Raw genomic sequence first — 13084 nt, 5'->3', positions numbered from 1 at the left:
TGGCTTTTTGGACACAGGCAAGTTGTATTTTTTACACAATGCCCAGTGGATTAGTTTAGCAACTTGGTCATGTCTAGCTTTGTAATCAGTTTGCACGATTTTGTTGCACTTGCATATTAAATGTGAAACAGTTTCAGCTTTGTTGTTGCAAAGTCGGCAATTTGGATTGTCAGTAGATTTTTGTATCTTCGCTTTCATGGCATTAGTTTGTAGTGCTTGTTCTTGAGCAGCCAGTATTAAGCCTACTGTTTCTTTCTTGATGGTTTCCATCTTAAGCCATGCCCATGTCAAGTTGTTAACACATTTTCCTTCAATGGTTTTCAAATGTTGTCCATGCAAAGCTTTGGTTTTCCATTATTTAATCTATCATCCCGCCGTTTTTTCTTATATTCTGCCTTTGTTTCTGTTATTTTGATAATGCTCTGTTTTCACAGCCTGCAGCAATTTTTCTGTACTTTGATTCACATAGTCATTCAAACTTCATTTTTCTTCTTCTACAGTTTGGTGGATTTGCAGTAGCCCTCTTCCCCCTAATTCTTCTTGGCAGGTACAATCTGTCAATGTCACTTCATGGATGTAGAGCATGGTGCATGTTCAAAAGTTTACGCGTTTTCCGGTCTAGGTGTTCCAATTCGGCCAATGTCCAGTTGATAATTCCAGCTGGGTAGCCTATCACTGGGACTGCCCATGTATTAATGGCTTTAATTATATTTCCACCATTCAGCTTTGATTTTAGTATTTTGTGGACTCTTCTGATGTATTCCTTTTGTGTTGACTCTTTGACTTTTCCATTCAAGATGTTATCTGTTTCCAATATGCCTAGGTATTTGTAACCGTCATCGTTTGCTAGTGCTTTCATAATACTTCTGTTTCCCAGTTCTATTCCTTCTATTTTTCCCACTTTTCCTTGTTGCATGGATAATATAGCACATTTTCCAAGCCCAAAGTCCATTCTGATGTCACTGCTAAACAGTTGAACTGCACTGAGTATTGATTCAAGTTCAGTGTGGCTTTTCGCATACAGTTTTAAGTCATCCATGGTTTATCTTGCCATGCTGGCTTGAGATGTGGTATCCCAGTTTTGTGTTTCATAATATTGTCAATGGAATTAATGCGATGTTGAACAGTAGTGGTGAAAGTGAGTCCCCTTGGAAGATTCCTCGTCTGATATTGATTTCACCAATGTTCTCCCCATTTGCTGTTAGAACTGTTTTCCATTTTTGCATATTTGCTTTCGAAAATGTACAGATGTTTTTGCTGATTCCAAAGTTTTCCAGACATGCATTAATCCAACTGCGGGGTAATGAGTCAAATGCTTTCTTGTAAACAATCTATTATTTATTATTATTATTATTATTATTATTATTATTATTATTATTATTATTATTATTATTATTATTAAGAATACTTTTTTATTTGTACTATTCCAGTGAAGTAACTAAAGGAGTAATCCTTTAGGTTGGATTCACAAAAGAATGTTTCACCTAAAGATGAACGGGAAGAAAATGGGAAGGCTCTTTGAGAATGTACGTGAAACATACAAGGATGTTCAAGGGAAACAAAGTACAACAAATATCTCACTGGCTGTTTACTCATCCAAATTTTTAAGTACTAAGATTATCATGTCTGTGAAAGAAGGGAAGGACAGGTCAGGAAAAAGGAATGAAAAACTAAGCATGAAGCTGGAATTCCTTTTTAAATGGATACTTGGTTTTATTGGAATTGGATGATATTAACTAACCCTTAATATTTAAGAAAGTTTTTAAAAATAAGGTGGTGAAATGGTCAGCTTGGAAAGAAGCACTGATAATCACTTCCATATGTTGATATAAGAAAAATGTTACTTAAGTACAGCTTTCCTCTGAGGAAAAAAAGCAGTCTCAACAGAGTCATACAGTCCTTAATTGCTGCCTTTCAATTTTATTAGTTTTTTTTCAGAGCACTATTTATCTCCCGTTTATCAAAGTAGGTTGAACATATATTTCAATGTAGGAATATTTCAAAGCAGTGTCTTTAAACAGGAAAAGGGCAAGGTAGTCCTCAACATATGACTCTAATGCCCATTATGGTAATATGTTGTAAATGTTATAAAATATCAGTCATGTGACTGACCCAATTTTACAACATTTTTTTGCAGTGGTCATTAAAAAAAACCAATGGTTCACTATGGGTATGGTTTTGTTAAAAAACAAAAATTCCAGTTTTCAGCAAAACTTGTAAAACCTAGTCAGGTGACCATGGGATATTGTAAAAGGCCGTACATGTAGCTGTGTTGCTAGGTGTCCAAAATTTAGTCATGTGACTGCAGAGGGGGTCTGAGCATTTGAACTTTGAGTTCTAAGCTGCTTTTTTGGTTTCTAAGCAACCAGTTGTAAATTGAAGACTTAAGTTTTAACAATCTTCAGGCAAGAGAGCCTTCAACTGAAAGATAGCTCATCTTGCAAATGTATTAAACGTTTAACCATACTGTACATATAGTAAGTACAAAGCCATAAAAGAAAAATAAGCAACTTGCTATCAGCTTCATTTTGTTCTTTGACATATATATGTATAAATACAGTGCATTTGTGTTCTGGTTTTCATGAACATATCCTTTTGTAAAACTTTTTTCAAATATATTTTTAAAAGTATGCAATGACTTTCAGAGGATAACTATATTTGGTATGTTCAAAACTGCCAAATCAGATAAATTCACATTTAAATGTCAACTAAATAAAATTATCTCTCATCCCTAATCTATAGTAGCTTCACTGTAATTCTGAACTGATGTAAGCTTCCACATGATTGACAATCATGTTCACTTGTATTTTGGGTATAAACTTGACAAATAACACATTCACAGTATGAAAGAGGAAATGCTTGAAGATCAATGCCAATTAAATGTCATCTTGAAAAGCTGTTCATTTTAAAATAGCAAAATATGAATTGCATCTTGATTTATCCCACAGACTTTTCTGTAGCTTTCTCAAAGCATTAAAATCCTTGCAAATCCTATTTGAAGGACGCTGCTGACTTGGTGACATGGAACCTTTATCAATGAGGATGTTATGTGACAAGACTCTAAAAAAGCTGTTGTAACAATATATCTCCGTCTAACCTTAATCAGTAGCCAAGACAAGTAAATAGCAGAGAAGAGAGCCTACTTAATGTCATGCAAGGATTCTTGGGTTATGACACATTGCAAAGTATCTTGGAATCAATTACAACACCTCTTCCAGATAATGTATGGTCTTATTGGAACTGAAGCATTATCAGTACAAACACAAATGATGAGGGATACATGCATCCAAGGTATCGTAAATCCCTTCCCAATAACCTGGATTTTAAGATAGTAAATGTTGTGTGTGTGTGTAAATTTACACAAATATGAGCTGTCACTACTGTGACCATAACTCTGTATAGCAAAGCATTAAAACTGACTGAAGATGGAAAAACTATTATACTGAGTGCTGGATGGAAAACAAATGGAAATAAATTGCTGAAGCAGATGTCTGTTATGAATGAAGGGGGGGTTGAAAGAAGGTGGGGAAAATAATATTGGTAAAATATCACAATTTCTTGCTCAAATAATTTCTCAAGAGACAGCACAACAATTTATGTGGTACCAAAGTGCTCTTTAAAGCACAGCCAACCATGTTAAAATACTTTTTTCCAGTGCCTGGGCCAGTTGAAGATTATGTTGGCCTAAACCATGCTAACTCTATTAAGTTTATTCAGTCTCATTGACAAGGACTGATTGCTCTCCTTAATGCTTTAGTGCAGGACAAATTAGGGAAAGTAATTGATGAATTCTGCCTTCATTTCCCCTCTGACCAAGTATCAACTGCTTGTGGAAAAACCAATCACTTCCTAAAATTTGGTAGGGAAAACATGAGTGATTGTGTAGGATCAGAATGGCTGGTTTAGCCACCTGTTAACCATTTCTCAAGGTAGGATTATTTCAAAACATGGATCTAGTGCTCTTTTGAAACAGTGCTAGGCCCATTAACAAAAATTAGCCCATCTGGCAAGATATAGTCACCCGAGGGCCGAATGAGGTGCTTTTTGCTATCTGGAGTAATCTGAGAAACATTCATAGCTGCTTTTGATGAGGATAAGGGGTAACCATCTCACCAAAGGATGCAAGATTCTGGCCTCTTATTTGCACTCCTTTGCTGATTTTATTGCATTGCATTGCCTTTGGGTATTTCCAGTCTATATTACATGTTGCAATTAACATTATTCTTTTGATATGCTTTGCTTATAAATCCTTTCAGCTGTTTATCTTGCCTGTTTTATGGGTTTTGAATTCAAAAACCCGTTTACATTTTAATGAGGCAAAGCACCATGTTGAGTGAATACATCAATTAGCTTTCCTACAGACTTGCTCTTCTTCAAACAACTACCGTAGGCAGTTTTATTCTCTAATCCACATTTTCCACTGTCTGGCACTGCTCAGGCAAATCAATCAGTGCAAAGGAAACAGGAAGAAAAAGGTAAAGGCAAAGGGGAATGAGCAGGCTTGTATCAAACTGAATTGCAAAAATGGGCCATCAAGACAAGGGAAAGGCAAGAGATGGTGATGACTAATGAGATCATTCCTAGCCCTCCTCCTACAAAATGCCTGATCCAGTCAGCCATTCGTCTAGTTAGCTTTCTTTAAGTGTGATTTTAGCAGTATAAAAAGCTATCTGTGTCACATGTCATCAGGTAAGAGTCTCTCCCTCTGGAATCAGCATCCCGTGAACTTTTCAGCAAAAGCTTTCAGGACATTACTGCTTGTTTCAGCTCAGCAGTGCTGGCAGCAATGGAAGAGGAATAGCTGGCGAAAGAGAGACAAAATGGAGGGGTGAAAAAATAATGCCCCAGAGGCAACAAAAACTCAAACACTAATCTCAACCACGTTTTATCTTCTTCCAGAGTTGTGCTATAACCTAGAAATGACCGCTAGGTGGTGACAAATACTCTTTTGAGTTGTAAGGCTTTCTAGCCTTTGCTCATTTCCTATCTTTTCAGAAGCCCTCCATTCAAACCCCTGCCATTCCCATTCATATCCCTCAACTTTGCCCAGCGCTATCCCTAATTCAATTCCGATCAGGCCAGGGCACTATGAACACATATAACTTCATGCTTTTAACAAAAAGCCAAACAAGGAAGGTTGTGGAGAGTGGCACCTTAGATTACAATAACTATGGCAAATGTAAGGAGAATGTAAAAGTTGACTAAAAAGAGCACTGGCAAATAACTTACGGCACAGGGAACCAGGAGCAGATATGAACTCACTTCCTTGCCCCACTTTTATCCAACATTCAGTAATATACTTGAATGCATTCTCCTAGGCAAGGTGAATTTGTAATTATGTCTTGATGATTGGCACCGTGACATCTGATTCATGGGGCCAAAGTTCTACCACTCTTAACCCCTGCAGTATCATTTAGTAACACATTCCTGGCTTTCCATGGAGATCACATCCAGAATTAAATCTATCAACGCCAAAGAATGCAGTTGTTCCATTTCTTGCTCAGTTTCTTGATCTTTTCCATTTTAAGATGTGTGATCTTCAACTGCGTACTGGAATTGGTGGGTAATACATGCTGGCTGGGGAATTGAAGTACACGTATCTTAAAATGACTAAGGTTGAGAAACACTGCTCTTGCTCATCTCAGATCATCTGGCATTTGTCCACAGCAGAATGTTCCTGTATTATTCTTCCTTTTCCTCCCTCTCAAACTTGGATTCTTCAATGGCAATCCACTGCCGAGCTCAAGGTGGCCATGGTTTATAGATAGGATAAGTTGAGCCATTAAAGCAGGATCCCACTGCCAGCCATATATTCCTGCATAACATCTTTCCATTCCAAAAACTATGATACCTCTTTTTTATTACACAAGGGTGATCTCTTTGAGGTGCTTCTCTATGTCAGGGGTGTCAAACTCATTGAGGGCCACATCAGCATTGTGGTTGCCCTCGGGGGGCCGAGTGGGTATGGCCAGGGTGGGCGCGGCCTACTGGGTGGGCACAGCTGGAGTGCGTATAGCCTACTGGGTGGGCATGGCCAGCTCTACATCATTGGCATCAAGGGTGCCTATGGGGACCTGGGCAGGAGTGGGACAGATCTGGGGGTCTCTGGCAGAAGGAGGGTCTCTGGGCCAGGGCCAAGGCAGCGGGGACCGTTCCCTCACTGTTTCCAGAATGGCTTCAGGGGCCACATAAAACCACTTTGCGGGACGGATCTGGCCCCCGGGCCTTGTGTTTGACATGTCTGCTTTATGTCTTTCTTGTTGTCTGCCTGATGTTGGAAGGTACAATAGAAGCTCCCCTCATTAGTTTTTTTCTTCATCAATTTTTTTTGTTTACCTCCCGCACTTGTTCACTGGTCAGGAGTTCTGACAGGCTAGATAGTCTTTGTGCTATTTATTTATATTTTATTTGGCAATTTTATATGGCTGCCCATCCCACGCAGAGACACCCTGAATAGTATGCAGCAGTTTCTTTGGTGCCATGGATAGTAAGGAGTCTTTGGTGGCCCCTGGGTCTGAGGATTGGGTACCTTGACCTGACATTGTGCATATTGGGGCTAGCGGTCCTTTGTAGCCAGTTGCTTGCTCCAAATGAGGCTAGTGTGTTTGTGTGTGTGTGTAGATCCTAGAGATAAGGGAATTCTATGCAAAGTGGAATAATGTTGACTGATATTTTGATATTCCCTACAACAAGAGTTAGTTTAGTTTAAAACTTAGCATGACTGGGTTTGAATTAAGATAAACTTTACCTCCCCCTTTCCAGGTTAGCCCACTTTTTTTTTGTATACTCATGACACACGAATACCTCCCCCGAATTAAGCATGCATGGGAAAGGATCAGACACTTGCAATTAGGACATCTATTGTTGGCAGTTTTCTGAAGCACACAGAAATTCTTGGATTTCTACAAGAAAAGAAACTAATTCTATAGATGCAAAGACATGTGCAATTAGAACAGATAGAAGCAGATGTAACTCTAATATATATTGACAGATGCTTTTAGAATAGTTTCTGCATACCTGAATCTGTATTCAGTCAAATTCTTTGACAAGAGAATCTATGGTTAGCTATCAATCAGATTTTAGAAATAGCACTAGCTTCTGGGTATAACACAATCCCCAATAATTTAATTCATGCAATGTACTAAAGCCTAATGTGGCTTTTTTTTTGCAGTATGGCTGAGCAAAAGTATGGCTTTAACAATTTAAGGTTAGATAAATATGGATAAGGAAGATACTTAATAATAATAAACCTTTATTGTCAAAGTACAACATGTGTACATTGAGATTAGCTGAGCCTCCCCCCGTGCTCTCTCCCCCCAACACACAGTGACAACAAACCCTCCATCCTACCACACCATGTGAACCAACTACACCACACACCGGCCTCCCAAGTCAATTCTGCATAAAATTATGTCCCATTTAAAAGCCTAACAGCCCACGGATAAAAGCTATTTTTCAGCCTGTTGGTACGGCTGGCTATATTCCTATATCTCCCACCGGATGGTAGGAGAGTAAAGAGATACTGTCCAGGGTGTGAGTCATCCCTGAGAATCTTCCTCACTCTTCCAAGGCAACGAGCCCTGGCGATGTCATCCAGTGGTGTCAGGGAACAGCCCACAATGTCTTGTGCTGTGCTCACTACCCTCTGTAATACTTTCCTGTCCGCGGCTGTCAGACCAGCATACCAAACCACAATACCATACGAGAGGACGCTCTCTATAGTAGACCGGTAAAAGAGAGTCATTAGCCGTTGTTCTACCCTGTTCTTCCACAAGATCCTAAGAAAGTGAAGCCTCTGTTGGGCCTTTCTAGCCACCTGGGTTGTGCTAACTTTCCAGGTCAGATCTTCACAGAGGTAGACTTGGTAACTTGGTAACTCTGGACTGTCTTCCAATTGCTTTTGCAGCTAGTACTGCAAATTAATGGGAAATGTATAATATTAAGTGCTTTAACTGGGGAAAAAAGCTATATATAAATAACCAAGATGGAAGCAGTACTTTGCATTACTTCTCTCAAAAAACAGGCTTTCTCCCCATTCCTTTAAACAGATTGGGAAGACATCCTGTGAAGAAAATCAGATAATACTATATGCATGGAAAAGAAAAGGAAGAAAGCAGTCTTGTCTCTTTTTGCCTCTTTCCTCAATTAAAAAAACCCAACCACCTGAGTATTCCTGCTGCAGTGCTGAAACAGGAATGCTTGGAAACACTTAACAAAACCAATAATTTTAACTGCACATGTCTAGAGGCATGAAGATCCAGTCCCCAGGTATCAGTGGTACCACAGACACTACTGAAGATGTTCTGGAGAGCTGCAATCAGCTGCTGCAGTCAAGATGGGGCAGAGAATTGGTTTTCACTAGGAATGCAAACATATCCTTTAGATGCTCACCAAGGGTACGTAACTGAATGCAAGGATGTTTTTATACTCCCCTACAACAAAATTGCCCATGTGTTATAACCAGTGCTTTTTTTGTAAAAGAAAAAGGTGCCGGAACTCACACGTCATACACATACACATGTCACACATGCCTTGCCTACCCTACAAGGTTTCATCCAAAAAAGGTGCCGGAACTTCGTTCTGAGCATTCTATGAGAAAAAAAGCCCTGGTTATAACTGTTGAAAAAGGTAAAAATGCAGATGCTCAGCTGCAAACCACAAATCTCATGCCCTTAAGAAGTAAGCATCAATGGAGGAACTGAATTCTATTACAGAACAGAAGCAAGGAGAAAAAGGAGGTGAAGCCAATGAAGTTTTAAAGAATGCTCCCCTTTTGCACGTCACTGAAAATTCATTGCAATGTACAATTTCCGGGATGGGGGAAAACAGCTAACTTGTCTTTATCATTTTACTTCCAGGAAAGGTAGAACATTCTTGCATGAAGCTCCTGGAAAGATTTATTTCTTAACCTAGTGGGACAATTAAAAAAGACTTTTAACTTTCTAATGTAATAAACACAATTACATTTTAATGTGGCAAAGCACCACGTTGAGTGAATGCATCAATTAGCTCTCCTATGGAAAACTCTCACTAATGAAATACCCCAAAGAGATCTTTGCCACCATTTGGTTGTCAAATATATTATACTATTAACCCTACAAACCCTTAGCAAACTGCACTTTCTTACCACCACCTTTCATCTTCCTTCTTTCATCCTGTTGGCTCCCATTTCCATCTTTCTATGAATATCTGGAGGAGTGGAATTAAAGAACAGGAAAGCATTCCAAGAATGAGTTAACAAAATACAAATTGTCCTCGACTCAAAACCATTTTGTTTAGTGAGTTTGAAGGCACTGAAAAAAATGACCCGATCATTTTTCACATAAAAATTTCAAAATTCAAGCACCTGACCCATGGCATGTGTTTGTGACAGTTGTTCTGTCCTGGGGGCTATGTGATTGCCATTTGTAACCTTCCCAGCTGGTTTCTGACGAGCAAAGTGAAGCCAGATTCACTTAACAACTGCAGTGATTCTTTTAATAATTGTGACAAAAAAGGTCATCAAAGGGGGCACAACTCACCTAACAACTGCCTTCCTTAGCACTGAAAATTTTGGGTTCCACTGTGGTTGTAAGAAGAGAAGTGCCTGTGATCACTGGAACCTGGAGAAATATTGAGGCCTGTTGGCTAAGGGCTTCTGCTGCCTCCTGCTGCTGAGGACTCCAGCCATTCCATTCTTTTTTTTATTACTCTGTCCCCCTCCCCCTTATCTTATATAGCCCAAACTGTCCCCAGATTAGATTACAGATAGAAGTGATAAGATAGCCTTTGCCCTCAAGATTACAATCTGCAAGTGACAATGGTGGAAACTGATGAGGGAAGCTTTTCTTCCTGTTGCCTACTTCTAACAAACTGGTAGAGCAAATATTTCAGGTAGCTTAATAAAGTGGCTATTGTGTCAGAACAGACAATGGTATTTTAAAAAAGGTAAAGGTTCCCCCGCACATGCGTGCTAGTCGTTTCCGACTCTAGGGGCCAGTGCTCATCTCCGTTTCAAAGCCGAAGAGCCAGCGCTTGGCTGAGGACGTCTCCGTGATCATGACTAGATGCCAAAGGTGCACGGAACGCTGCTACCTTCCCACCGTAGTGGTCCCTATTTTTCTACTTGCATTTTTACGTGCTTTTGAACTGCTAGGTTGGCAGAAGCTGGGACGAGTAACAGGCGCTCACTCTGTTACACGGCACTCAGGATTCGACCCGCCAAACTGCCGACCTTCTGATCAAGAGGCTCAGCGTCCTAACCCACTGAGCCACCGCGTCCCTTTTGAGCCACTGCATCCCTTTGTTACTAAATGGTATTTAGTAACACACAAACCCATGCTGCATTTTCTACTTAATTACACATGTACCTATTTGACTGCCCCCTTCATGGATTACTGCCTTGTTGTGGTGAAGGGGCTTGCGTAATTCAATGAAGCTATGAGCTATGCCGTGCAGGGCCACCCAAGACGGACAGGTCATAGCTGAGAGTTCTGACAAAACGTGATCCACTGGAGAAGGAAATGGCAACCCACTCCAGTATCTTTGCCACGAAAACCCTATGGACAGTACCAAAAGGCAAAACGATATGACGCTGGAAGATGAGCCCCTCAGGTCGGAAGGCGTCCAATATGCTACTGGGGAAGAGCAGAGGGCTAGTACTAGTAGCGCCAGAAAGAATGAAGCGACTGGGCCAAAGCCGAAAGGACGCTCAGCTGTGGATATGTCTGGTGGTGAAAGGAAAGTCTGATGCTGTAAAGATTTTTTCTCCATAGGAACCTGGAATATAAGATCCATGAATCAAGGAAAGCTGGACGTGGTCAAACAAGAGATGACAAGACTGAACATCGACATCTTAGGTATCAGCGAACTAAAATGGACAGGAATGGGTGAATTTAATTCAGATGACCATCAGGTATACTACTGCGGGCAAGAATCCCTCAGAACAAATGGAGTAGCCTTCATAGTTAATAAAAGAGTAGGAAAATCAATACTGGGATACAATCCTCAAAATGACAGAATGATCTCAGTTCGAATCCAAGGGAAACCATTCAATATCACAGTAGTCCAAGTCTATGCCCCAACCACCAGTGCTGAAGAGGATGAAATTGACCGGTTCTATGAAGCCCTACAGCACCTTATAGAAGTAACACCAAAAGGATGTCCTTATCATCATGGGGGATTGGAATGCTAAAGTAGGAAGCCAAAAGATAACAGGAATAACAGGCAAGTTTGGCCTTGGAATACAAAATGAAGCAGGGCACAGGCTGATAGAATTTTGTCAAGAGAATACGATGGTCATAGCAAACACTCTTTTCCAACAACCCAAGAGAAGGCTCTACACATGGACATCACCAGATGGTCAACACAGAAATCAGATTGACTATATGCTCTTCAGCCAAAATGGAGAAGCTCTATACAGTCGGTAAAAACAAGACCAGGAGCTGACTGTGGCTCAGACCATGAGCTTCTTGTTGCAAAGTTTAGGCTTAAACTGAAGAAAGTAGGGAAAAGCACTAGGCCACTCAGGTATGAATTAAATCATATCCCTGTTGAATATACAGTAGAGGTGACAAATAGATTTAAGGAATTAGATCTGATAGACAGAGTGCCTGAAGAACTATGGACAGAGGTTTACGACATTGTACAACAGGTAGCAACCAAAACCATCCTAAAGAAAAAGAAATGCAAGAAAGCAAAATGGCTGTCTGAGGAAGCTTTGCAAATAGCTGAGGAAAGGAGGAAAGCGAAAGGCAAGGGAGAAAAACATAGATATGCCCAATTGAATGCAGAATTCCAGAGAATAGCTAGAAGAGATAAGAATGCCTTCTTAAATGAACAGTGCAAAGAAATAGAAGAAAACAATAGAATAGGGAGGACCAGAGATCTTTTCAAGAAAATTGGAGAGATGAAGGGAACATTCCATGCAAAAATGGGCATGATAAAGGACCAAAATGGCAGGGACCTAACAGAGGCAGAAGAGATTAAGAAGAGGTGGCAAAATTACACAGAAGAACTATACAAGAATGAGCTTAACGTCCCAGATAATCACAATGAGGTGGTCACTCACCTCGAGCCAGACATCCTAGAATGTGAAGTGAAGTGGGCCTTAGAAAAGCTGAGCAACAACAAAGCTAGTGGAGGTGACAGTATTCCAGCTGAGCTATTCAAAATCTTAAAAGACAGTGCAGTAAAAGTGCTACACTCAATTTGCCAGCAAATTTGGAAAACTCAACAGTGGCCACAGGATTGGAAAAGATCAGTTTACATTCCAATTCCAAAGAAAGGCAGTGCTGCGACTTCCGGTGGCGGCGCGGCGCCGAAGACAGCCTTCCCGGGCTGCCCGCGGCTCAGCTGTTTGTTTTTTCGCCCGAAACAGCGCCGATCAGCTGTTCGGGTGAAATTGAAGCCCCCTCCTCGGGAGAAGAGGAGGGGGTGAGGCCCCAGGTAGGGGTAGAGTTCTCCGGGGCCGCCTGAGCTTGGAGCTTGGGCGGCTGAAGGATTGAACTCCCCCGAAGCCTGGGTTGCTCCCAGCTGGCCGGCGTCTCTGCTCCGAACTCCTTGGAGCAGAGCCAGGCGTCTGCGAACCATCCCTGCCTGAAGAAAGGACTATGATTTAAAGGAGCAGGCAGAGCGGTACAAGAGACAAAGGTGAAGAGATTTATTTTAATATACTCTCTAGCTTGTTGGACTTTTTAAACTTTAAATGAAAGTGCGTCATAATTGAGGACTAAAAGATGGCGGCGAAACCTCCCCCTAAAACTCTTCGGAGTGGTGGATCCTCGCCAGTGCAACAATCATCATTACAGGCATTGCACCCTCCTGAAGCGCTGACACCGAAGGATTTACGAGATGCTCTGGATAAACTTTTGGAATCAATCAATCAATCAATGGGTGATAAATTTGCGCAGATGGAGGAGAAATTGGAGAAATTGGAGGAGAGAATGGAAGAGAGGATGGAACAGAAGTTCAGCGTGATGAAGGTAGACATTTTGTCTTCAGTGCATAAAGTGGCGGAATGTGTGGAAGATTTAGATGAAAAAATGGATGATCTGGCTCAAAGGAATGCTATATTAGAAGTAAAGGCACGGGAGAATGAAAATGC

The sequence above is a fragment of the Vipera ursinii genome (assembly GCF_947247035.1).
Source record: "Vipera ursinii genome assembly, chromosome: 1".
Taxonomy (NCBI): Eukaryota; Metazoa; Chordata; class Lepidosauria; order Squamata; family Viperidae; genus Vipera; species Vipera ursinii.
This window is presented reverse-complemented; position numbering follows the sequence as displayed.